We start from the raw sequence: 27,128 nt of genomic DNA on the forward strand, positions 1-27,128 counted from the left end.
AATAAAGTTTTATTGGAATGCAGCCACACACATTGATTTATGTATTGTCTATGGCTACTTTCACCCTATAATGGCCAAGTTGAGAAGTTGCAGCAGAGATCATATGGCCTTCAAAGCTTAAAATATTTACTATGTGGCCCTTTAGAGAATGTTTGGCAACCCCTGATATAAATCAATACTCAAGAATCTTTCAAATGATTTGATATGTTTTCTCTGCTAGAGTCCCATTTTGTTTCATAGAGACACAGTGCCTTATGTCAACAAAATGTCCCAGTGGTAAGAATTCTTAGAAGAGCAGCTCTTCAGTGAGACTGGTCTTTCTCTTTGGGGACAGTGAAATGTTTCTCTGTCTCCTCCGGTGATATCCCTCTAAGTGATGCCTTCTCCCCTTCATGCATCCCTAGCACGACAATGACACTTGCCAAGAGTCCTACCATGCTACTCAGCAATTTCTCTCCCTGCTTACCAGAAAGGAAGAAAGAAATTCAAGAAAACAAATTAAGAAAGAAAATATGGGTGGAGGACGGATGACTTACTGGTATCTCCTCCACCCATCCTGTCTCCTGTCCCTACTCCGATCACCAGTGAGACGCCTGAGGTGTGGGAGGGGCTGTCGACAAAAGCGTGAGTGCCTGCAGATGTGGGTGTGTGCCTTTGAAAGCGAGACTGTTGGAGAATGGCCCTGTGCTCAAAGGAGAGAGAATTTGTTCCCCGAGACAGAGAGCATCTGTAGGAAATTACAAACTTGAGGTCACGTGTATTTAAGAGTGAGAAACTCAGTGTGGAAGAGACTTCGACAGAGTGAGTGATAGAGATGTGAATGTACCCAGGACAGTGAGCGTGTAAGACAGTGAAGAAGGCAGGGATGAATATGTGTCCCAGAAAGACACCACATGTGTGACTGTGTGTGTGAACAAACAGAGAAGGAAAATAAATGAAATTCATGAGGAGGGATACAAAATATGGATGAGACTGAGATTCTTTCCAGCAAGAGGGGATTTATACATATATGATGTCACTTTGGTGTGACTACATTGCATGTCAATCCAGTAACACCAACAAGAAATTCAATCTTAATCCAACTCCTCTGGGTTGTAAAGCATAGTAGAATTGGATGACAAGATGGTTAACTATATCCCTGCATTTTCATGAATTGAGGTAATTTTAAATGATGTAGGCAGGAAAACCATTTAAAGACAGAAATCAACTATCTCACAAAATATGTGTTCTTCTAGTGTTTTGTTGAGATTTCGATTCCACCAATAATAATGTATTGTAATCACCAATTAACCACTTATTTCACTTGTATTTCCCACTTCATTCTGGGTCTCCCACACAATGTTTGATGCATGGTTTATAGTCATTAAATATTTGCTGAATGAACATATTGATCAGTGAAATAGGTTAGCTCTAAACTGAAAATTACAACTCCTGCCATCGATATGCAGGTAAAAAAGACAGCTGCTCATAGGCTACTTCCGTAATCCCTTCAATGAGACGCAAACTGATAGCAAGGATCATGGTTATTGTCATTGCCACAATTGAAAGACAATGATATATGTGCACCAGTCTTCATTACAATCTTTTTAAACACTTTTAAAAAAAGTTTTGGTATTTAAATAACTTTTTGTTTGTTTGTTTGTTGTTGTTGTCGAGACAGGGTCTCCCTGTGTTGGTAGGGCTGGTCTCAAACTCCTGGGCTCAACCAATCCTCCCACCTCAGCCTCCCAAAGTTCTGGGACTGCAGGCGTGAGTCACCATGCCTGGCGAACATCACTCCTAGAACAACAAAGAATGAGAACTGGCTCATGATCAGCCAGGTCCCCAGTTGTGGAGAAAAAGTATTCTCTCTCAGGACCTGAATATCAACCCTTGTGGGAGAAGCTTATGTCTGGAGTTGGATTTCACTCAGATAAGACATGGCAGAGCTGACTATTCCCCAGCAGCATTTGCCTCTGCTGTAGCTAAGGGATAGATGGACATTTCTGTTAAGTTGAACTATTCCCCAAACAGAATAAGCATATCCTGCCCAAAGGGAAGTTTATAACATCAAGACCATCTCAAGGGTTGGATTTGGGTGCAGACAATGAACCTGAGAACTATACAGTTTTAGAGCTTCAAAGCTTCTTAGAGAGAGATGACCAAATGTTCCAGTTTCTCCAGGATAGTCCCAGTTTATGCCTTTTGTCTTGGTGTAATTTCAAAGGCAGCCACTTTCACTCTAGAAAGTTAATTATATGGTCAACCTGCTCAGAAATGATCTAATGCTCACTTTACGTAACCGATGCTTGTAACCTGGAGCAGTGAAGTGTCTCACCCAGTCACATAGCTAGTGGGACTGTGTGCCCATTCGCTGTGGGACTTTCACCATTGCAAGTGGTAACAAAACTTTTCTTTTTGCAGAAAACTCAGGAGAAAGCCTTCACCTCCCTATCATGTAATTCTCTAATGACATGAATAAAAACAGAAGGAAACTGTCTTAGAGACATTCACTTTCCTAAGGCTTAAACTATGGAAGGATTTCTTCATTCATAAAGGAAATGCATATGTTTAGAGAAAACATTTCAATCGGAAAAAAGGGTCCAGATTCAGGCCTCAAGAGAGGGTTCACGGATTTCTCACAGGAAGGAATTCAAAGTGAGTTGCAGAGTACAGTGAGAAGAGATAGTTTACTGAAAGCTACTCAGTTACAGAGCAAGAATGTCCTCAGAAAGCAAGACGAGGAATGCACCATCTTTGTTTTAAACTCTTCTTATATAGGGATCTTATCTATGTAAAAGCTAAGCTGTGTCTACATGCGGGTGAGCCGAAAAAATGACATTTATTACTTTGTTGATTTAAAGAAAGTTATCCTTGGCATTTTAGTGCGTAAGTACATCAAAGCATGACTATAGTCACCTTAAAAGCACATATCGTTTTGCAATATTGGGACATCTGGGCATTTTGTTGTCACAGGAGTTTGTCCTTGCAGGCGTTATTAAGCTGTTTCCTTGGTGGTAAACATCTTATGGCCGTGGGTCGTGACTGGCAAGGAATGCGTCTTACTAGTTTTAAGATGGAATTGATTTGAAAATGATGTCACCCTGGCTCTCCTATATCCCTGTTTCCCTAACAATTCCACCATCATAGTGGCCTTATCTCAAGTACAACTCAAAATCCTTGATTGTGGGTATACCGAGGGTGGTGAATTTCAGCTTACGCTTACGCTGCTGGGTAAAGTCCAGCCAGGATTGTGCCTATTCCTGGCATGGGGATAGGAGATGGGTGTTGTGGCTACAAGGTCAGCACTAATTTGCTGACATATGATGAATCTGTACACTGCATTAGACATTAGACATTTATGGACATTTAAAAAAGTATTTGTATAAAACACTTTCCATTCCCTGCTACATAATGTTTTGGATCCTAAAACAACTCAGTGCAGAGGTCAAATTTTGGAGTTCAGCAAAGGCTCCAGTAATCTTACGCAATACATGGGACCTTCACTGACGAAAGAGCTATTGGGTAATTTCATGATATGATGACCTACCTCTCACATACCCAATTTGTCACCTCCTTTCTTCCCTCTCTGTCCTACCTTGGCTCAGGCTTTGTCACTTTTTATATGGTTGTCACTTGGCTCCATTCTAATGCATCCTGGAGACCACTCTTCTCCATTCTAATGCACCCTGGAGACCACTACAATCTCTGTTACTTACTAGATGAAAAATCCTTTAATAATTCTCCATTGTCTATAAGATGAAAGTCAGGCCGGATGTAACGGCTCAAACCTGTAATCCTAGCTCTTTGGGAGGACAAGGCAGGAGCTGAAAAGTTCGAGACCGGCCTGGGCAACAGGGCAAAACCCCGTCTCTACAAAAAATACAAAAATTAGCCAGTGTGGTGGCACACGCCTGTGGCCCCAGCTATTCAGGAGGCTGAGTGGGGGGATCCCTTCACCCTGGGAGTTCAAGGCTGCAGTGAGCCATATTGCGTCACTGCACTCTAGCCTGGGCAACAGAGGAGACCCTTTTTCAAAAGAAAAAAACTGAAGAAATGAATATGTGAAAGAATGAATTAATTCATGAAAGAATAAAACTCATAGCATGGTGCAATGAAAGCTGGCGGTTATTGTACCTGCCTGTCCACAAAGCTTTCTCATGGCTTACAGAGTAGGAATGTGACACAGGGCTGGCCAATCAAAATGCCCCTTTCCCATCGTCATGTGATTCAACTAGGGTGGTCCTGTGACTGAAGCCACAGAAATCAGAGCTCCACCCTTGTATTTTTTCTTTTTTTTTTTTTTGAGACAAAGTTTTGCTCTTGTTGCCCAGGCTGGAGTGCAATGCCACAATCTCGGCTCACTGCAACCTCTGCCTCCCATGTTCAAGCGATTCTCCTGCCTCAGCCTCCCGAGTAGCTGGGATTACAGGCATGTGCCACCACGCCTGGCTAATTTTGTATTTTTAGTGAGACAGGGTTTCTTCATGTTGGTCAGGCTGTTCTCGAACTCCCGACCTCAGGTGATCCACTTGCCTCAGTCTCCCAAAGTGCTGGGATTACAGGCGTGAGCCACCGCACCCGGCCCGCCCTTGTATTTTTTGTTTGGAGCTGTACAAGAGGCAATTTTGCCTCTGAAATCACAATAACAGAGGACTATGAAGTTGGGGCTGTCTGGTGAGGTGACTTATAGTTACAGCACTTTAGGGGGCCAAGGTGGGAGGATCCCTTGAGCTCAGGAGTTTGAGACAAGCCTGGGCAACATAGTGAGACTTTGTCTCAAATAAAATATAAAATAATAAAATATTAAAAATAAAACAAACAAAATAAAAAAGTTGGGGCTACAGGCAAAGACTTGCATATTAGAAGAGAATACAAATAAGCAAAGGAAAGAAAGTAAAAGAAATAGATGGCAGTTTGGAGTATGAGAGCCACTGAATCGCTATTACACCCTCTCTCAGGGTTCTCTTGATACCTTGAACTGCCTCAATGTGTGCCAAGCTAAATGATTCTCCCCTCCCCTTACTTTCCTAAAGCTTGAGAGTTTCTGTTTTGTTTTGTTTTCCCGAAGGATGCTAAGTCATTAATTCATTAGTTTTATCTTTACCCACTACAAACTAATGAGTCCTGTTTAATACTACTGCCATTCTGGTCTTTTCTTAGACACCCTTGTCCACTTTGCAAAATTTCCTCCTGTTACTTCCCAGTGTAAAAGCTCTACTGGAACAAACAGGCCTGAGTGTATCCTTGAGTCACCTTCCAGCTCTGTTCTTTGTTCTTTCTTGATCTACCTTCTGGGAATGTTCTTCCACTGTATCCCTTCTATTCCACTAATGACAAAACTACCCATTCTTCAAGACTGAGTTCAAATTTCACTTCCTTCTGAAGCCTTTCCAGCTCACTCAAGCCAGAAATAATCACTCTTTATTAAACGCTATAACCAGCATCATTTCTGTCTTTTCTTGTATTTTGGATAACTGTACACAACTGGACTCTTACCCATCCAGAGCCTTTTTCATTTTCTAGAATGTTTAGTAGAGTCCTGTGTACAGCAGTGCTCAATGAGTATTTGGTGAGCAAATATCCCTATAGGCATAAGTGATTGGTTTTTCAGGAACCAAACAAATCTTTCCAAAATGAAGATCATGAGATACATGACCTACTTCTAGAATCTGTGAAATCTTTTGATGATTCACCTGTAAGTGCTACCTTCCCACCTCACACACACATGTGTGTGCACAAATACACTTCCTTTCTGAGGGTAACAGTGTAGGAACCTCACCCCATAAAGAGTATGAGTGACTCACGCCTGTCATCCCAGCACTTTGGGAGGCCGAGGCTGGCGGATCACCTGAGCTTAAGAGTTCAAGACCAGCCTGAGCAACATGGTGAAACCCTGTGTCTACTAAAAATGCAAAAAATTAGCCGGGTGTGGTGGTGCCTGCCTGTGATGCCAGCTACTTGGGAGGCTGAGGCAGGAGAGCCGCTTGAACCCGGGAGACAGAGGTTGCAGTGAGTTGAGATCACACCACTGCACTCCAGCCTGGGCAACAGAGCGAGACTCTGTCACAGACACACAACAAAAAGAGTACATGTGAATTTAGAAAAACCGGAGGGTTTCCGTGGAAAATGTGGAAATTTTTTAGATAGAGAATTGTGCTTAAATATTTAGAGATGTGATAATACACATATAGTTTAGGGGGTCTTACCCGACACTTGGAAACACCAACCCTAAAAGAAGGCGATTGAGATAGGAGAGATTTTCACTGTGAAGGTGGATATACTTGTTTGCAGGCTTTTCTTACTCCAGGCACATCCATTTGGGAATTTTTAAAATGTGCTTCCAAAAGTCATTTCTGGAATCCTTTGGGAATCGGCTTGGCTTTCCTGTTGTTCAAGTGAATCCACATGGCTGTAACACCTCAGGCAAAATGTGAACTGAACACCATGCTGGCATGTCTGCAGAGCCATGAGTTTGAGAGCAGTCTTCTCGCTTTAGTGGTGGGGATAAATTAGGGAAACAGACCATGAGCAGAGAGAAGGCAAGACATTGGACAGGGTAGTTATTACAGCGATTACTTGTTTATAAAGCACATAGGGATAGGAATGAAGCGTGGCTGGCTTTCTGTCACCTAATGTAATATATCTGGAAGGTATGTCATCCAGTTTTCTCTTTCCAAGTTCACGGGGATGCTGACAACGTGTTGTCCCAGACCTACATGAAAGAAAAACCTCTGGCCTTATCCCAAACCCATTGCATACTTTTCCTTTTTTAAAAAAAAAAAAAAAAAAAAGCATACAAACACATTTTCCAGCAGGGACACTTCAAAGCAATTGCTGATTCATTGATCCATTCATTTAGCAAACAATTATGGAGTGTCTATTATGTGCCAGACATCATGGTAGATGTTCAGGAAAATTAATAAAAATAAAATATGATCCCTGCTCTCCAAAGTTGCTCAGAGCTTTATAGGAAAGAAATACCAAGGAACACAATAACAATACAACAAAGTAATGATAATATCAATAATGACAGTGGGTAGCAATTATTAAAAATGTAACACATGCCAGTCATGAGGCTGACTGCATTTATACATTATTTGATAATTTTTTTTTTTTTGAGATGGGACTTCACTCTGTTACCCAAGCTAAAGTGCAGTGGTGCAATCTTGGCTCACTGCAGCCTCCATCTCCCAGACTGAAGCAATCCTCCTGCCTCAGCCTCCCAAGTAGCTGAGATTACAGGCACATGCCACCATGCCTGGCTAACTTTTTTTTTTTTTAAGACGAAGTCTCGCTCTGTCACCAGGCTGGAGTGCAGTGGCAGGATCTCATCTCACTGCAAGCTTCGCCTCCCGGGTTCATGCCATTCTCCTGCCTCAGCCTCCAGAGTAGCTGGGACTACAGGTGCCCACCACCACACCCAGCTCATTTTTTGTATTTTTAGTAGAGACAGGGTTTCACTGTGTTAGCCAGGATGGTCTCGATCTCCTGACCTCGTGATCTGCCGCCTCGGCCTCCCAAAGTGTTGGGATTACAGGCGTGAGCCACTGCGCCCGGCCCATGCCCAGCTAATTTTTGTATTTTTAGTAGAGACAGGGTTTCGCCATATTGGCCAGGCTGGTCTTGAATCGTTGGCCTCAAGTGATCCACCTGCCTCAGCCTCCCAAAGTGCTGTGATTACAGGTTTGAGCCACCACGCCTAGTCTACGTTAATTATTACAATACACTATGAGTTTTACAGATGTGGAAACTGAGGCTTAGAGAAATTAAACAACTTATTGAAAATTAGAGAGGCAGTTAACTCTAGAACCAGGAAACCTAAGTTTATCTGCCTCTAGAGCTTATGATTTTAACTACTAGGTCAAAGAAAGCACAGAGAAAAGTGGGTATTGACTCCCTGGATCATGAACCGGATCTTAGAAATAAGCGGGAATTTGCCTGTGGAATCAAAAGAAGCTGGGCGGGGTAAATGCTGTGACCCTCCCTCTGAGGAGCCACTTGGATGGCCAGCGTGGATAACCACCTAGCATGGCTCAATCTCCACCATCTCTGAGTAGTGTGAGTCCCTAGGCCAGCACAAGAAGGCCTCTAGTGAAAACACCTTTGCAAAGATTCTAACAGTGAAAGAAGTGTAGCGTGGCTGATTCCACCTTGCTTCTAGTCTCACAGGCTGGCTGTCCCCACTCATTTCTGGGCATAGGCCAAGCTAACCATGGGAGAAATTTAGTCCATAATTTAACTTTAAAGCAATGATGATCATAGTCTCTCCCTAAAACTGATCCCCTCCTTGTTCTGGGACTGAAACTGCCTTTGTAAGACTAATGAAAGCCCACAAGATTAGGATTAGCCTGAATTCTGCTAAAATGGTAGATGTAGCTAAATGATAACCAGTCATGTGCCCTAGCCTGTTTTTCTGTAATCCCTTACTGCTCTGGAGTCACGTGGCCAGAGGTCACAAGATTTGTGAGTTCTCCAATTGTTCCTGTAGATAACATCACTATTGTGGAACCTAAGGTTGCTCTTTTGAGATGTTTTTCAGACTTTTGCATTCTAGCAACTGACGGACCCCACCCAGACCTGTGACTCCTGGCTCAGTCAGTCCTGTGGCCCCTATCCAGAGGCTGACTCAGCACACGGGTTCCCTTTCCATAGCCCTATGATTTCACTCTTTTTTTTTTTTTTTTTGAGATGGAATCTCTCCCTGTCACCAAGGCTGGAGTGCAATCTCAGCTCACTGCAACCTCCGCCTCCCAGGTTTAAGCAATTCTCCTGCTTCAGCCTCCCAAGTAGCTGGGATTACAGGACGTGCCACCACGCCCAGCTAATTTTTTTTATCTTTAGTAGACATGGGGTTTCATCAGGTTGGCCAGACTGGTCTCGAACTCCTGACCTCGTGATCCGCCTGCCTTGGCCTCCCAAAGTGCTGGGATTACAGGTGTGAGACACGGCGCCTGACCTTACATTTCTTAGAGTCTGTTAAATTAAGTTTAGTCTAAATCTGCCTCCTTACATATCTAAAGTTCAGCCTAAAGGTTTATCTGTACATGGTGAACTATACCCTAAATGGAGGTGTAAATAGACTATAACCTACCCTTGTGCCAATCACTAAGTTTCAGTCAGTGAAGGATAGCAGACTGTTCCAACTGTGTTCAAAGAAGACAAACGCCGAACTGTAACCAATCCGCGGTTTCTGCACCTCACTTCCGTTTTCCTGCATGTCCTTTCCTTTTTCTGTCCATAAATCTTCCATCACATGGCTGTGGTAGAGGCTCTCTGAAGGCATTCTGGCTTGGGGGTTGCCTGACTCTCAAACTGTTCTTTGCTCAATTAAACTCTGTTAAACTTAATTTGTCTAAGATTTTTCTTTTAAAAAACCCCATAGACCAGATTATTGGCTACAGCTCTCTTGATAATCCTATTCCTCAATATGTAGACTGGAGAATGGGGCAGGCTACTTTTCAAATTTACTTAGATATGGCCAGGCATGTTGGCTCATGCCTGTAATCCCAGCACTTTGGGAGGCCAAGGCAGGCGGATCACTTGAGGCCAGGAGTTACAGACCAGCCTGGTCAACATGGTAAAACCCCATCTCTACTAAAAGCATAAAAATTAGCATGGCATGGTGGCGTGTGCCTATAATCCCAGCTACTCAAGAGGCTGAGGCATGAGAATCACTTGAACCCGGAAGGGTGGTCGGAGGTTGTAGTGAGCTGAGATTGCACCACTGCACTCTAGCACTCCAGCCTGGGCCACAGAGTGAGACTCCATCTCAAAAAAAAAAAAAAAAGACATTTACTAAGGGAGGCTGGCTCTGGACTCACTGCCTATGGGTTAGCCCTGCTTCACGCACACAAAAGAGAAATGTACTTACTTAGATAGGAGTTTGTGGAACACACATAAAGCTTTACATTATCTCTATAGCCAAAGTGACAGAATCATTTTGGAACGATTCTTCTTGTATCTTTACGAAGACCTTTAATTCTCTATATCTTGTCAACTTTAGGCCCTCAAACTGACTCTGTCTTTAGTTTTCAATCCTTTGTGAAAGCTCACTTCTTTTAAAAAACTCTTCTGTAGTACTGAGCAAGGGAATCCCTCTCCAAAAGAATGACTTCCTTATTCAGAATATGAAGGAAAACATAAAGGAAGGAAAAAGCAGAAAAATGTAGGTTTTCAAAAATATCCATGCCTTACTTCAGGTATTTTATTCAACATTTGTTGGTTTCAAAAAAAAAAAAAAATTTTTTTTTTTTTACCATCACCCAGGCTGGGGTGTGGTGGCATGATCTTGGCTCACTGAACCTCTGCCTCCCTGGTTGAGAGGATTCTCGTGTCTCAGCCTCCTGAGTAGCTGGGATTACAGGTGAGTGCCACCATGCCTGGCTAATTTTTTTTGTATTTTTAGTAGCAACAGGGTTTCACTATGTTGGCCAGGCTGGTCTAGAACTCCTGGCCTCAAGTGATCTGCCTGCCTTGGCATCCCAAAGTGCTGAGATTACAGGTGTGAGCCATCACGCCTGGCCATCATAAATCTTACTGATGGACTGGTTTCTCTCATACATTTGACAATCAAATAATAATAATAAAAAAAATGTGACAAGCTTTGAAAAAAAAGCCATATAAATACTAGGAGTATTCATCTTCTCTTGCTGCATAAGAAAGTGCTGCACACCTGGGCAGGGTGGCTTGTGCCTGTAAACCCAGCTACTCTGGAGGACAAGCCTGGAGGATCAATTGGGACCAGGAGTTCAAGATCAGCCTGAGAAACATAGCAAGATACCTCCGTCTCTTAAAAAAAAAAATTGAAAAAATTAGCTGGGCATGGTGACAGGCACCTGTAGTCCTAACTACTCAGGAGGCTGAGGCAAGAGGACTGCTTGAGGCCAGGAGTCTGAGACCAGCCTAGTCACATAGTGAGACCCCCATTTCTACCAAAAAATTAAAAATTAGCCAGGTGTGGTGGTGCATGCCCGTAAACTACTCAGGAAGCTGAGGTAAAAGGATGACTTGAGCCCAGGCATTGGAGGCTGTAGTGACCTACGATTGTGCCACTGCACTCCAGCCTGGGCAACAGAGAGAGATCCTGTCTCTAAAAAAAAACAAAAAAAAAAGTATCACCAATTTAGCAGCTGAAAATGATGCTCATAATATTAGCTCATAGTTCTGTAGTTCCAGAAAGGTTCAGCAGGGTCTCAGGCACAGGATAGCCAAAGGCAAAGGTCAGGGTGTTGGCTGGGGTTCGTTGTTATCTGGAGACTGGGGAAGAAACCATTCCAAGTTCAGCCTGGTTTTGGTAGAATTTGAGTTCTTGCAATTGATGTGCCGAAGTGCTTTTTTCCTTGGTAGCTGTCGGTAAGGGCTGTTCTTGGTTCCTCAAAGTTGCTTACATTTCTTCTCAGCAGCATTTGCCATCTTCGAAGTCAGCCGTGGAGCATGGAGTCCTTCTCACTTTCTGAGTCTCTGTGATTTCGTCTTCGGCCCTCTTTTCTGCCCCCTTCTTCTATCAGCCAGAGAAAGTTCTCTGCTTTTCATGGTCCATTTGCGTAGATCAGGCCCACCGGAAAACCTTCCTCTCTTAAGGTAAACTGTGTCCTACAGAGCTGTATGTAAGAATTTAATAATGGGAGTGGTAGATTCCCGGATTCACAGACTCCAGAGATTAAGATATTGAATCTTGGGGGGCTGTTTTTAGAATTCTGCCTACCACATTAAGGTGTCAGTAAATAAAAGTACAGAATTTCCAGTTAAATATTAATTTCAAGAAAGCAACAAATATATATATTTTTTAGCCCGAGTATGTCTCATGCAATATTTGGGACATACATAAACATTTTTGTTGTTTACCTGAAATTCAAATTTAATTGGCCATTCTATATTTTTACCTGACAACTCTAATAAATACAATCCACTATTATCACATTTCTTTGCTTTAGTATGCCAGAAATGCTAATTTCCACAAGTGCAGAGACAATCATTTAATAATACTACATGTTCTAATGAATCCACTTTCACACCGAAACTAGTTTATATCTACTAATTCAAAAGTATTATTATTATTGAGATAAAGTCTCACTCTGTTGCTATTATTATTATTATTGAGATAAAGTCTCACTCTGTTGCCTAGGCTGGAGTGCAGTGGCATGATCTTGACTTACTGCAACCTGCTTCCCAGGTTCAAGCAATTCTTCTGCCTCAGCCTCCTGAGTAGCTGGGATTACAAGCATGCGCCACCACACCTGGCTAATTTTTGTATTTTTAGTAGTGACAGGGTTTCACCATGTTGAACAGGCTGGTCTCAAACTCCTGGCCTCAAGTGATCCACTCACCTCAGCCTCCCAAAGTACTGGGATTACAGGCATGAGCCACCGCGCCTGGCCAAAATTATTATATTTAAATGTAAAGGGAAGAAAACTGAACACTTTTGAATGCCCATTATGTACCAAGCACCAAACTAGACATGTAAAGAAGGGAAGGAAAAGGAGAGAGAGAGAGTATGAATTATGGGCAAATATTCTTTTTTTTTTTTTCTTAGACAGAGTTTCACTCTTTTTGCCCAGGCTGGAGTGCAATGGTGCAATCTCAGTTCATTGCAACTCTGCCACCTGGGTTCAAGTAATTCTCCTGCCTCAGCCTCCTGAGTAGCTGGGATTACAGGCATGCGCCACCACGCCCGGCTGATTTTGTATTTTTAATAGAGACAGGGTTTCTCCATGTTGCTCAGGCTGGTCATGAACTCCCGACCTCAGATGATCTGCCCGCCTCGGCCTCCCAAAGTGTTGGGATTACAGGTGTGAGCCACTGCACCCGGCCTAAATATTCTACTTTTTGCCTCACAATAGAATGAGCACAGAAAAACTGTATCAGTCAGATACTCTATCTCCATTTCAAAAACTGTTTTAATCATGTCTTTTTTTTAGTTTTTTTTTTTTGTGTGTAGATGGGGCCTCACTGTGTTGCCCAGGCTGGTCTCGAACTCCTGGCCTCCAGCGATCCTTTTTTGTATGTTTGATCCTTTGACATCTTGGGGCCTTACTGACCCTGGAAAGAGGCCTCCTCTCAGGGCTAGCAAATTCCTAGAGGTAGAGAACATTTTGCCTCACAGCACACCTCACATGTGCAAACCAACCAAGCCATAGCCCAGACTCCCAACCGCCTCCTTCCTCGGGCTCTCTCAAGGCTCTCGCACTCAGGGCCACTATCCACCATGTGTCCTGTTTACCTCAGGACCAGTTACCAAAACTAGGGGCATCACCCCCAACCCCAAGGCCCACTGAAATTATTCAAACCAGCTGACCCTGAACCTGCTCAGCCTACTTACCCTGCCTAGCCTGTTCCTTCCAGCAGAACCACAGTAAAGTCTCTTGCCCCTGTTTACCCCTCGCTCCCTCTGTGTCCCGACAGACCCCAGTCCTTCCCCGTGTGGCCCTGTGTGGCCTGCTGTAGCCCCTGTTTCCAGGGATCTGTAAGTACAAATAACATCTTCTCTCTTGACAGTCGTTTCCACGTCTGCGTGCCTTACCATACCTGATTCAGACACATTTCAGGTATCCCTGAAACACCTTTAATGAAGTACCTAATTTATGCATATGGCTTTGAAAATCACTGGGCAGTAAGAAGGATTGAGAACACAAGGATAAATAAGACTCAAGCTTGGCTGTCAAATTTTTCAGCATTCTGGTCGGAGGGTGTACTTCTGTCCACGTATAGCCCCAGGAAGTAAACGGTTTAGATAGGGAGAGAGAAGTGCTGAGGCTGTATATTTCATGCTGCAAGTTTCCAGGCGGAAGCCTTGGTCCTTGAAGCAATGCCTTGATATTATCCTCCCACCTCATCGCTTCCTTCTCACCAAGAAGCTGGAGACTGGACATCAGGCCTTCTGGAACACTGTCAAGTCTTCGCAACAGCAGGTCTCAGGGTTTTTTTCATTATAACCCATGGGAGAGGAATATAATAGTACATAGCAACTGTGTGTACATGTACAAATACATAATCATATACAAATAGGAAACAAAAGCTTCCACAACAAAATTTACCCTTAACACACTTTTTTTTTGAGACAGCCTCCCTCTGTTGCCCAGGCTGGAGCGCAGTGGTGCAATCTCAGCTCACTGCAACCTCTGCCTCCCGGGTTCAAATGATTCTCCTGCTTCAGCCTCCCAAGTAGCTGGGATTACAGGCATCTGCCACCATGTCCAGTTAATTTTTGTATTTCTAATAGAGACAGGGTTTCACCATGTTGGCCAGGCTGGTCTTGAACTCCTGACCTCAGATGATCCACCTGCCTCGGCCTCCCAAAGTGCTGAGATTACAGGAATGATCCACCGCGCCTGGCCCCCTTACACACTTTGGTATTTTCTCCTTGCTTATCCTTTCTTTTGTTCTATTTTGTCTGCTTTGTTATTTTTAATCTTGCTGATCCTAATCCACCAAATTGATTTCATGATTTACTAAGGGGTCAGGGAATAGAGTTTGAAAAACATTGCTCTGAATATTGTGGATGAGAGAAAAATGGTGGCTGCAGTTTTCTCTCTGAGCTGATGAACAATCCCAATTAGGAAAACAAAATTTTCAGAGTTTGAGGCCCAGTTATATTCATTGCCTTTATTCATTGCCGTCTTCCTTTACTAGCTCTCAAACAGAACTACCATTTTGAAGTTTTGTCCAAATGGTAAGCTCCTGCCAGAATTTTCATTTTAAGATGGAATAAAGGTGTGTAGGACTTTTTAGATTGATGACCTGGGAGAGGTTTAGGGGATCGTGTACAGAAACTTTCAGATTTTAACTATGTTTTGTAATGCTTTGTAAAGCATGTACCCATAACCTACCCGTAATGTAGGTTATGGGTACATGCTTACTAATTGTACTGTTCTCCATGCTTTTTATATGCCAGAATTGTTTCATAATAATAAAAAGAGAATGGCAAAAATGGGAAAGAAATATTAAACACATTCATATAATAAGGATGAGCTAGGAAAGGGGATGAGCCACCTGAAAAATAACTTTAGGCCGGGCGCGGTGGCTCATGTTTGTAATCTCAGCACTTTGGGAGGCCAAGTGGGGGCGGATCACCTGAGGTCAGGAGTTCCAGACCAGCCTGATCAACATCGTGAAACCCCTTCTCTAATAAAAATAGAAAAAAATTAGCTGGGTGTGGTGGTGGATGCCATTAATCACAGGTACTCAGGAGGCTGAGGCAGGAGAATTGCTTCAACCCAGGAGACAGAGGTTGCAGTGAGCCGAGCTCACTACCCTCCAGCCTGGGTGACAGAGTGAGGCTGTGTCTCAAAAAAAAAAAAAAGAATTTCATGTCTGGGCATGGTGGCTTACACCTCTAATCCCAGCACTTTGGGAGACTGAGGTGGGAGAACCGCTTGAGCACACGAGTTCATTCGAGACCAGCCTGGGCAATCAGTGAGACCTTAGCTCTAGAAAAAAATATTTTTTTAAATTAGCCAGTTGTGGCGGTGCATTCCTATAGTCCCAGCTACTTGGGAGGCTCAGGTGGGAGGATTGCTTGAGCCTGGGAATTGGAGGTTGCCATGAGCTGAGATTGTGCCATTTTACTCCAGCCTGGGAGACAGAGTGAGACCCTGTCTCAAAAAATAATAATAATTAATGAATTATTTATTTATTTTGTAATTTTAGATTCACGGGGTACATGTGTAGGTTTATTACATGAGTCTATAGCTTGATGTTGAAGTTTGGGCTTCTAATGATCCAGTCGCCCAAGTAGTAATCGTAGTACCTGATAGGTAGTTTGCAAAAGAATTTTATATATGACATATCAAGTTGAAAACTTAAGACCCAAACTCCAACTGCTTGGTAGGAACCAAAAGCTAATTCTTAGTTACTTTTCCCATGTTCGTTCCCATCCTCCTGCAAGATGTATACTAACCATAATAGCTAACATTTATTGAGTACATATTCTGTCTCAGACTACACAACTAGTGTCACCTACATCTTTTCATTTAATCCTCACAATAACCTTCAGGAGAAGACTCTGTTATTATCCCCACTTTAGAGATAAGAAAAACAGTATTAGGATGGCTAGGTAACTTGCAAAATGTTATACACCTAGTAAGAACAGGCGGAGCCAGAAATCCAAATCAAATTCCCTTAACCTCCAAAATCTAGTGTCTCACAGAAGACAATGAAGAAAGAAGTGTATGTTAGTCCATTTTCACATGGCTGATAAAGGAATACCCGAGACTGGGAAATTTATAAAGAAAAAGAGGTGTAATGGACTCACAGTTCCACGTGGCTGGGAGGCCTCACAATCATGGCAGAAGGTAAAAGTCACATCTTACATGGTGGCAGACAAGAGAGAATGAGAGCCAAGTGAAAGGACTTTCCTTTTATAAAACCGTCAGACCCTTTTTTCAGGCGGCCAGGAAGACGGCGGACATTCAGACAGACGGTGCCTACTAAAAGCAGCCGACCACCTTTCAAAACAAGAAGAGGGTCCTGCTGGGAGACACTGGCAGGAGAAGTCCCCGTTGTACGCCAAGAACATCAGTCTGGGCTTCAAGAGGCTATTGAGGGCGCCCACATTGACAAGAAATGCCCCTTCACTGGGAATGTCTCCATTCGAGGGTGGGTCCTCTCTGGCGTGGTGACCAAGACGAAGATGCAGAGGATCACTGTCATCTGCTGAGACTGCACTACATCTGCAAGTACAACCACTTCAAGAAGGGCCACAAGAATATGTCCGTACAACTCTCCCCCTGCTTCAGGGACATCCAGATCAGTGACATCGTCACAGTGGGTGAGTGCCGGCCCCTGAGCAAGACGGTGTGCTTTGATGTGCTCAAGGTCACCAAGGCCGCCAGCACCAAGAAGCAGTTCCAGGAGCTCTGAGGCTGGACATCAGCCTGCTCCCCACAACGAAATAAATTTATTTTCTCATTCCCAGGCAAAAAAACACAAAAAACAAAACACAAAAAACAAAACCATCAGATCTCATGAGACTTACTCACTACCACGAGATCAGTATGGGGGAAACCGTCCCTATGATTCAATTATCTCCCACTGGAGCCCTCCTATAACACGAGGGTATTAGGTGAGCTGTAATTCAAGATGAGATTTGGGTGGGGACACAGCCAAACCATATCAAAGCGATATACTGTTTAATTTAATCCCTTGTAATAATAGATCACCTGTTTAGATTGAATGCATTAGAGTAGCAGAATCTTTTACCTCCAGTCGTTAAGAATTAAGACAGAGATGGCTGTGTTTATAGCTCCTGGAAACTTAAAGAGGGAGACAGTCCAGCAAACAGAGTCTTTGGGGAAATCTGGCATCTTCGAGGCAATCTGTAAGACAGAGAAAGTTTATTAATAAGCCACATATGGCCACCCTTGCCACATCAGGGAGGCACATGTGTGGTACAGGCAGCTGTGATAGCAGCCGTGGGGCCTGGAGAATTCCAGTCCCAGGTTTTATGAGGAGTTAGTGGAGATTTGAAGCAAGCACACAGTAGCAAGCAGTCCTCTTGGGACAGCCCCACCCTTTTGTGTCATTGTTATATTTTTCAATCTCTCTTGTAAAACTGCCTATGTCTCGCCTTTCAGCCCCAGGGAAATAACAGCTCTATTGAATAAAGCATCCAATCACCAGAAGCTGTAAGAATCATTCTCATATACGAAGAGGCGTGCAAACTTAGAATGACATGCAGAAGTGGTGCTGAGGAATGGGGGCGGGGGGAAGTAGATAAGAATGTTGGGTTAGAACTCAGTGGAATCCCTTACCACTCATTAGCTATCTAAATCTAAGCAAGTGGCCGGCACGGTGGCTCACGCCTGTAATCCCAGCACTTTGGGATGCCAAGGCAGGCAGATCACCTGAGGTCAGGAGTTCAAGACCAGCTTGGCCAACATGGTGAAACACTGTCTCTACTAAAAATACAAAAATTTGGATGTGTTGGCATGTGCCTGTAATCCCAGCTACTCAGGAGGCTGAGGTAAGAGAATCGCTTGAGCCTGGGAGATGGAGTTTTCAGTGAGCCGAGATCATGCCACTGCACTCCAGCCTGGGCGACAGAGCAAGACTGTGTTTCAGAAACAAACAAACAGACAAACAAACTAAACCTAAGCAAATCTGGGTTTCACCACTCTGAGTTTCTGAGTTTTTCCTCCAATGGAAACTTTTCTCTTAGTCCTTTAACATGCTTCAAAATTTGCCTTCTTGAATAATAAAATATAAATAGGGTGCCTTTTCTTGGTCAAAAACACCTGTCATGGGACCGGGCATGGTGGCTCATGCCTGTAATCCTAGCACTTTGGGAGGCCAAGTTAGGTGGATCACTTTAGGTCAGGAGCTTGAGACCAGCCTGGCCAACATGGTGAAAACCCATCTCTACTAAAAATACAAAAAGTAGCCAGGCATGGTGGCGGGAGCCTATAATCCTAGCTACTCAGGAGGCTGAGGCAGGAGAATCACTTGAACCTGGGAGGCAGAGTCTGCAGTGAGCCGAGATCACGCCATTGCACTCCGGCCTGGGCAACAGAGCAAGACTCTGTCTCAAAAAACAAAAACAAAAACAGACAACAACAACAACAAACACACTTGTCATGGGACAAACTCCAAAAAGTTTGTACATTGACATCCTCACCCCCAGTACCCCAGAATATGACCATATTGGGGGATTGGGTCTTTAAAGAGTTAATGAGATTACAACGAGGTCACTAGGCTTCTAATCCAATATGACTGATGTCTTTACGTGAAAAGGAGATTAGAACACAGACACAGAAGAAAAGACCATGTGAGGACACAGGAAGCAGATGGCCATCTACAAGCCAAGGAGAGAGGCCTCAGAAGGAACCAACCCTGCTGACACCATGATCTCAGATTTTAGCCTTCAGAATTGTGAAAAAGTAAATCTCTGTTGCTGAAGCCACTCAGCTGTGATATTTTGTTATGGCAGCCCCAGCAAACTAATACAACTAATACAACACCTCACCTAATTAAGATAAAACGTATACAACACCAAGTTAAGAAATTGGTGCTTAATCAGGGATGCTTGCTCAAAAAGGCATGGAGCAAAATTGATGAGAGCAGCAACTCCTTTGTATGTTGCAAGGTGCCAAGTACTGTGCTGAGCACTCGGCATGGATTGAATCATTTCGCCCTCATAGTAGATCCTACAAACAGTATTATTATTCTCACTTTACAAATGAGAAAACAGAATCAAAGAGCTTGTGGCACTCACTTGGAATCACACAGCTAATCAGTGGCAGAGCTGAGATTGAAATCCATAGGCTGGGGCTGGCCGCGTTGGCTCACACCTGTAATCCCAACACTTTGGGAGGCTGAGGCGGGCGGATCACCTGAGGTCAAGAGTTCAAGACCAGCCTGGCCAACATGGTGAAACCCTGTCTCTACTAAAAATACAAAACATTTTCTGGGCATGGTGGTGGGCGCCTATAATCGCAACTACTTGGGAGGCTAAGGAAGAAGAATCGCTTGAACCTGGGAGGCAGAGGTTGCAGTGAGCCGAGATAGTGCCATTACACGCCAACCTGGGCAATAAGAGTGAAGCTCAGTCTCAAACAAACAAACAAACAAACAAACAAATAAGCAACAGCAACAAAGAAATCCATAGGCTGTGCTCCTAATCCTTAGGCGATCCTGTAGATTCTTCAAGAAAAGGATGCAACCTTTGCAAAAGGACTGTCTACCCCCAGTGCTTCTCTTCCTTCTTCCTCTTCATTTCTTACCTATTCAACTTGCTTTTTCATCTTCCCAGCTTACTAAAACTGCTCTCTTATGGGTCAAATGTAACCTCTTAATTCCAAAACATTGAATAGGTCAATTGGCATTTGGTATCCATTCTTTCCCTTTCTACGTCCCCCCAAATCAGTATTTCAGGGGATGAAAGGATACAAACTGGAATTTCCAGGATCCGTTATCATTAGAGTTCTAGGTACAATTTAGGAAATTCTGTATCTGATTTTGCTGGCTTTATCTATTTGTTGGGTTTACGTTTTCCTTCCAACCCTTAAATGTTATCACCCAAGTCTCTGGCTTCGATTCCCTTCTTTTTTCCCACATGTTGTCTTTCTTGAGTTCATCTCCCAGGACATCATGCACAAATTTTTAGGTAGCTCTCAGTGTCACCCAAGCCCCAGACTCACATGTTTTATATCTGCTGGGACCTCTTCTATCTGCCCTGCTGTCACCTGAGACCCAGCAGAACTCCACACCTACCTTTGCCCACTCCATCTTGACCCTCTCGCCAATGCTGCTCTTCCCATCTCCTCCCAGTGCCTTTCCCATCTCCTTTCCAGTGCCACCATTCAGTCCCATTGTGGGTACCAAAGGGCTTTTGGGTCCCATTTCTCTTATTTCCTCTATCCAAACCATGCCACGGATCTCCTTTATTTCTCCCCTTTTTCAATTCTACTATTCTATTGACACAGCCTAGGTTCTTACTGATTTATCTAGGAATCTGATGTGTTATCCTTTCTCTATAATTTCTTTCATTTTTTAAATTCATTTAACAAACTTTTCTGGTATACCCATCATATACAAGGCACTGGAGAAGCAAAAATAAAACATATAAGGTCATTGTCTAAAAGCGTTCATATTGGAGTACGGGAGACAGGCGCATGCATCTATGTGAAATACCCGCAGGCATGTGTATATTTAACTGCAATAGGAAATAAATTGACATAACAGTGATCTGAGCAAACTGCCTTGGGACAAACTAGAGAGGAAGAATCAATTCAGTCTTTGATGACAGAAAGGGATTAACAGAGGAAATGATATTTGAACAGGGCCTTGTTGAATGAAGAGGATTTAGACAGGTGAAAAATTGGAAGGAGGGCATACCTAGGCTGAGAGAAGAGGATGAGGAAAGGGCGGAAGTCACGCGTGTGCTTGTTTGAGAGGTCAAATTGTTTGGAGGAGCCAGAGAACAGATGTGTGTGTGTGGTCACGACGTGTCAGGAAAGAAGACTGGCAAAGTAAATTAGAGTCATGTTGAGAAGGGCTCTGACTATAATGTTACAGAAATTTATACCTTGTCTTGTAGGCAATGAGGTATTCATTCACAATTTTAAGCCACAGCCATGACATTTTTATATTTGTTTTTTGAGCAGCCTGTCAGAAAGCTTTCTGGAGAGTAAATGAGAGCTATGGTTTTCTACCTGCATTCCAACAATTCCAAATAGAGTCATGGACACCAACAATTAGATATAAATTTAAGTCGTGTATGTGACTGTGCATTTATCTGAACAAAGAGTCTGTGCTGACACTGTCCAACAAAAGCATAATGTGAGCCACACAAGTAGTTTTAAACCTTCTGGTAGCTACTTAAAAAATAAAAGGAAACAGCTGGGCATGGTGGCTCATGCCTGTAATCCCAACACTTTGGGAGGCCGAGGTGGGTGAGTCACTTGGGGCTAGGAGTTCGAGACAAGCCTGACCAACATGGTAAAACCCCTCTCTCCTAAGAATACAAAAATTAGCCAGGCATGGTGGTGGGCGCCTGTAATCCCAGCTACTCTGGAAGCTAAGGCAGGAGAATCGCTTGAACTGAGGAGGCAGAGGGTGCAGTGAGCAGAGATCGTGCCACTGTACTCCAGCCTGGGCGACAGAGTGAGACTCTGTCTCAAAAAAAGAAAAAAAAGGGAAACAGATGAAATAAATTTTAATAATATTTAAATAACGTCTTTAACCCAATATATTCAAAACATTATCATTTCAACATGCAGTCAATATTTTAAAAATTAATAGATGTATTTTACATTCCCTTTTTTTCCCCTCATATGTGATCTTTGAAATCAGCTGTGTATCTCACACTTACAGCACATCTCAATTTGGACCCGCCACAATTCAAGTGCCCTAGAGCCACCTGTGGCTAGTGGCTAACATATTGAACAGTGCAGGTCTATATATTTTGTTTGTTTGTAGAAATGGGGGCTCTCTATATTGCTCAGGCTGGTCACAAACTTCTGGGCTCAACCTATCTTCCCACCTTGGTGTCCCAAATTGCTGGGACTACAGGTGAGAGCAACCACACTCAGCTGTCTATACATTTTTTTTTTTTTTTTGAGACGGAGTTTTCACTCTTGTCGTCCAGGCTGGAGTGCAGTGGTGCAATCTCAGCTCACTGCAATCTCCACCTCCTGGGTTCAAGCAGTTCTCCTGCCTCAGTCTCCTGAGTAGCTGGGATTACAGGCGCGCCACCATGCCCGGCTAATTTTTTGTATTTTTAATAGAGACGGGGTTTTGCCATGTTGGCCAGGCTGGTCAGGAACTCCTGACCTCAGGTGATCTGCCCACCTGGGCCTCCCAAAGTGCTGGGATTACAGGAGTGAGGCACCACGCCGAGCCGAGGTCTACAGATTTTAAAAGATTCTCAAATGGGTTCATGGTCCACCAAAAGATTAAAAACTACTGAAGCAAGGGAGAGAAGCTCATCTGCTACCTCATCCTCCTGTTCTCCAACCAAGGAGCCTTTGGAAGTCTCCTGGCATGCTTAGGCCTCTCTCCATTGGTTGCTTCTGATGCCACCCAGCACTGGAATTGGCCCTCGAGAGCCTGCTGGAGCCTCCTGTGCCTAACGCCCTCAGCCATGTCAGCTTCATACTAACAGGATAAGAATAACTGCAAGAGGGGGCTTGCTATCCTAAGTCCACCGAGGGGTAAGCATGGGTTCCACTGCAGTATCTGCTGGGGGCCTGTTCTGAGGGATGCTAAACAATTCCCAACTTCATGCTTTTCCTCAGACTACTCTGTCTCTCGCAGCTCTGATCATTTTTTTTCTCTTCGGCAAGAAAAACATCCTCTTGCATGTTCATGCATTATTCCAGCTCTGTTGTTTGTGGCTAGGGTGACTGTCTCTCAGGCCAGGTTTACGCCTGTTGTCCCAGCATAATTATTAATAGTGCCTCCTTTCACAATCAAAAGTGTTCTGGTTTGGAAGACAAATGAAGATCTATTTTGAAACTCAAAAGCTGGGCTCTGAATAAATTCTTTCTCTCCTCTTCCTGTTGTTACAACCCTACCCGAAAGCAGGGGTGGCGCTTACGGAATGAGTGTGAGAAAGAGAGCACACTGACTACATGTTCAAAATATTCTCTTATCCCCCAAAACCAGAACGTTGTCTTATCATAATTCACAAATATCCATTATATGAAACCCAGAGCCCTCTCTATACTTAATGGGGGAAACACTGTTTTGTGGTAATGAGTCATTACCATTAAACCAGGAGGAAAACAACCAAAGCTGCTTACTAATGTCAATGTTACTGTGAAAGTCCTCATAGCCAGTAGGATCAGGATCAGTATTTGGTTAGATAAGGGCTGATTAAAGCAGGGAAATTGTATTGATCTATATATGTATATATGTATAAAATAATCTATATGTATTCTATATATAATCTAGCACATATATAAAAATCTAATCAACTATAAATCAGTGGCGAAGTATTATTCAGGATACAACACTACTACCTTGTACTAAGTAACAAAACACATTTCACTTAAGTTAAATTCATTCATAAAAAAATTTTTTTTTTGAGATGGAGTTTTGCTCTTGTCACCCAGGCTGGAGTACAATGGCATGATCTTGGCTCACTGAAACCTCCGTCTCCTGGGTTCAAACGATCCTCCTGCCTCAGCCTCCTGAGTAGCTGGGATTACAAGCATGTGCCGCCACATCCGAATAATTTTTTGTATTTTTAGTAGAGACAGGGTTTCACCAAGTTGGCCAGGCTGGTCTCAAACTCTTGACCTCAGGTGATCCACCCGCCTTGGCCTCCCAAAGTGCTGGGATGACAGACGTGAGCCACTGCGCCTGGCCAAATTCATTCAATGTTTTATTAAATATTACTTAAAATCTACTTTACCTTAATAAATTACTTTTATTAAATTAAAATGTTAAATGCTATAATTAAAGTAATGAATAGAAGAAAATATAGGCCCAAATTGACTTCAACCCTGGATGAGAAATTGATTCCAAATTGTAAAACAATAAAATAATCAACAAAGAAAAATATTGATATATTGACAACATATGCTTTAAAACCTCAATGCTATCTTTTCAATTCAGCATAGGTAAATGTATAGAGAAGCAATATACTGGGAAAATATAATACATGTGGAAAAGGTTAATATTATGATATAAAGAGCTGTTGCATGGCCAGGAGTGGTGGCTCACGCCTGTCATCCCAGCACTTTGGGAGGCCAAGGTGGGCGGATCACTGGAGCCCAGGAGTTTGAGACTAGCCTGGCAACATAATGAGACCTTGTCTCCACAAAAAATAAAAATATTAGCTGGACATGGTGGCATGCGCCTGTAGCCCCAGCTACTCAGGAGTCTGAGTGGGAGGATTGCTTGAGCCTACGAGCTCTAGGCTGCAGTGAGCCATGATCGCACCACTGCTCTACAGCCTGGGCGATAGAGTAAGACTCTGTCTCAGAAAAAAAGAGCCACTGCATAGATTTGGGAAAAATACTAAGATCTTAAGAGTTAAAGGAGTAGAGCATACACAAATAAACAGTAAGTAAACAGATTGCAGAATAGCAAACAGATGTCTAAGATAAACTTTGCAGAAAATACTCCAAGGATGTGGATGCAAACAGCTAACTTGAGGCAGTTTGCCCAGGGTCTTCCTTTGGGATATCAGAGTGTGCATCTGAACCTCAGCATCCACACTCTTACTCCTCCAGGATGGAAGAGTGGATGGCAAGAGGAATCGATAAGCAAATCTATTGGTAAAACACAACCATTGTTTTTCTTTTAAACACACACATGTAATTGTCAAGTCATTCTCATTACAACAACTATGACAAACACAACAACAAACCCTAAATTGGGCAAATGACGAAATCTTCCATTTCAATGAATGATACTACTGGGCATCTCATACGTGATGGGATGGCAATATGGGAAAATACATTTTCAAGCAATTTGAATCTGTGTATGAATAGCCTTTAATCGCGCTACGTACTATACAGACATCCCTCGAGTTTGTTACACGTTTCTGAAAACCCACTCAAAAGCCAAACATGTGAAGACTGACCCCTAGGAAAATAAAAATTAAGGGCAATTGTTCTCAGATTTTAAAGTGGCCAAGATCCCTCTGAGGAATTTGTTTAAATACCATTTCTGGTTCCAACCCTTATCCCTGTTGAGGCAGAGGAATTTATATCCTTGGAAAGCACCACAGGTAATCCCGAGGCAGACAGGTTACAGGGCACCATGCTAATAAATAGTTCTGAGAGGAAGTTTCTATTACCAGGTTGCTAAAATCATGCAACATCCCTAAATTACACCTCACTTTTTAGATACATTTTTTACAATGCATTTTCGGCATTTCACGCGTCTCCTGATTTTAGTTTTTATTATTAAGCACATAGTCAAAGAACTGAAATATCGTAAGGATCAGAATGAGGGGTAAAAATTGCTGGTAGACATAATGCTTAGGGAATAATTCGCTAATTTGTGTCTTAGGGACTCCACCTGGCACTTTGGCTGTATCTAATAATTTCTTTTTTCTACCTTCCATATTATTATTTTTTTTACCTTCTATGCATTTCAGTAAAATAATTAGGATAAATGCCATAAAATATTTAAATCGCTCATGAATACTTCCTGTCATAGAGATGAATAAAAGCTCTCATGGAAATGTGCTGGAGTTTGGAAAATATCTGGAGTTTTTTTTCTGGGCAAAGGGGATGCAGAATGGTGCACCCATGCAGAATAGCAGAGGACCAAGGTGCTAGGCTTACAATGTGATTTGTATGAAGACCCTGTGGTTTCAAACTATGCTTGGATATGTCTTGGACCCCCTCTGAGGGGTATTAACAAACAAACAAACAAATAAATGTAAAATTCAAGAAGATTTTGCCAGAACCAAGAAGTCTGAAATATTTGTATGTGGGTTTTTTGTTTGCTGTTTGTTTGTTTTTGAGATGGAGTCTCAGCCTGTCACCCAGGCTGGAGTACGGTGGCACGATCTCGGCTCACTGCAATCTCCACCTCCCCATTTCAAGTGATTCTCCTGCTTCAGCCTCTCAAATAGCTGGGACTACAGGCGTGTACCACCATGCCTGGCTAGTTTTTGTATTTTTAGTAGAGACGGGGTGTCACCATGTTGGCCAGGCTGGTCTCGAACTATTGACTTCAGGTGATCCACCCGCCTTGGCCTCCCAAAGTGCTGGGATTACAGGCATGAGCCACCACACCCTGCCTTGAAATATTTTTCAATTGATGTATGAAATTCCCAATTTAGCTTAGAATAGGTGGCTAAGAAGGTGAACATGAGAAAATTAGTATTATATAAAAGTTGGATATCTAAAAATCTAGGGCCACCCCTCATAATTTATCTTTTGTTGTTTGTTTGTTTTGTTTTGTTTTCTGGAGACAAAGTCTCCTCTCCCTCTGTTTCCTGGGCTGAAGTGCAATGGCATGATCATGGCTCACTGCAGCCTTGGCTTACCAGGTTCAAGTAATCTTCCCACCTCAATCTCTTGAGTAGCTGGGACCAAGGTGCACACCAACACACCGGAATTTTTTTTTTTTAATAGAGATGAGGTCTCCCTACTTCCTGTGTTGCCCAGGCTGTTCTTGAACTCCTAAACTCAAGTGATCCTCCCACCTCAGCCTCCCAAAGTACTGGAATTATAAATGTGAGCCACCATAACTGGCCTTATTTTTGAAAATATTCAGAATATATGGATGTTTTTACATAATACTTTTTTTTACATTTTCTTTATAATAGTTCATCTCTGACAATAATTGAAATGTCTAATAAGAGGGGTTGGTTAAAATAGTCATTAAATAATTTAGTGGTTATATAGTCATTAAATAATTTATAAATAATTTAATTTTATTAAAATATTTAGATATAATATTAAATAAGCAATATGGAAAATTTACATGTAGATGATCTCAATTAAGCAGAAAAAAAAGGGAATACTAAAATGGTAACACAGACTGAGGAGCCCTAATCCAAACATCTGAAATGCAAAACTTTTTTGAGCACTAACATGACGCTCAAATAAAATACTCATTGGATCCTTTTAGCCTTTGGATTTTCAAATTAGGGATGCTCAACCAGTAAAATTCAAATATTCCAAAATCCGGGGAAAAAAATGGAAACTCAAAGCACTTCAGGTCCCAAGCATTTCAGATAAGGG

At 42.8% G+C, this 27,128-nt stretch overlaps 1 pseudogene; it reads left to right on the plus strand.

Annotated features, from left to right (window-relative positions):
- Positions 1–7,886: 7,886 nt before the first annotated feature.
- LOC100977393 (small ribosomal subunit protein uS17-like) lies at positions 7,887–17,708 on the plus strand (annotated as a pseudogene).
- Positions 17,709–27,128: the final 9,420 nt, after the last annotated feature.

Source organism: Pan paniscus, chromosome 1 (assembly GCF_029289425.2).
Source record: "Pan paniscus chromosome 1, NHGRI_mPanPan1-v2.0_pri, whole genome shotgun sequence".
In the NCBI taxonomy this organism is placed as follows: Eukaryota; Metazoa; Chordata; class Mammalia; order Primates; family Hominidae; genus Pan; species Pan paniscus.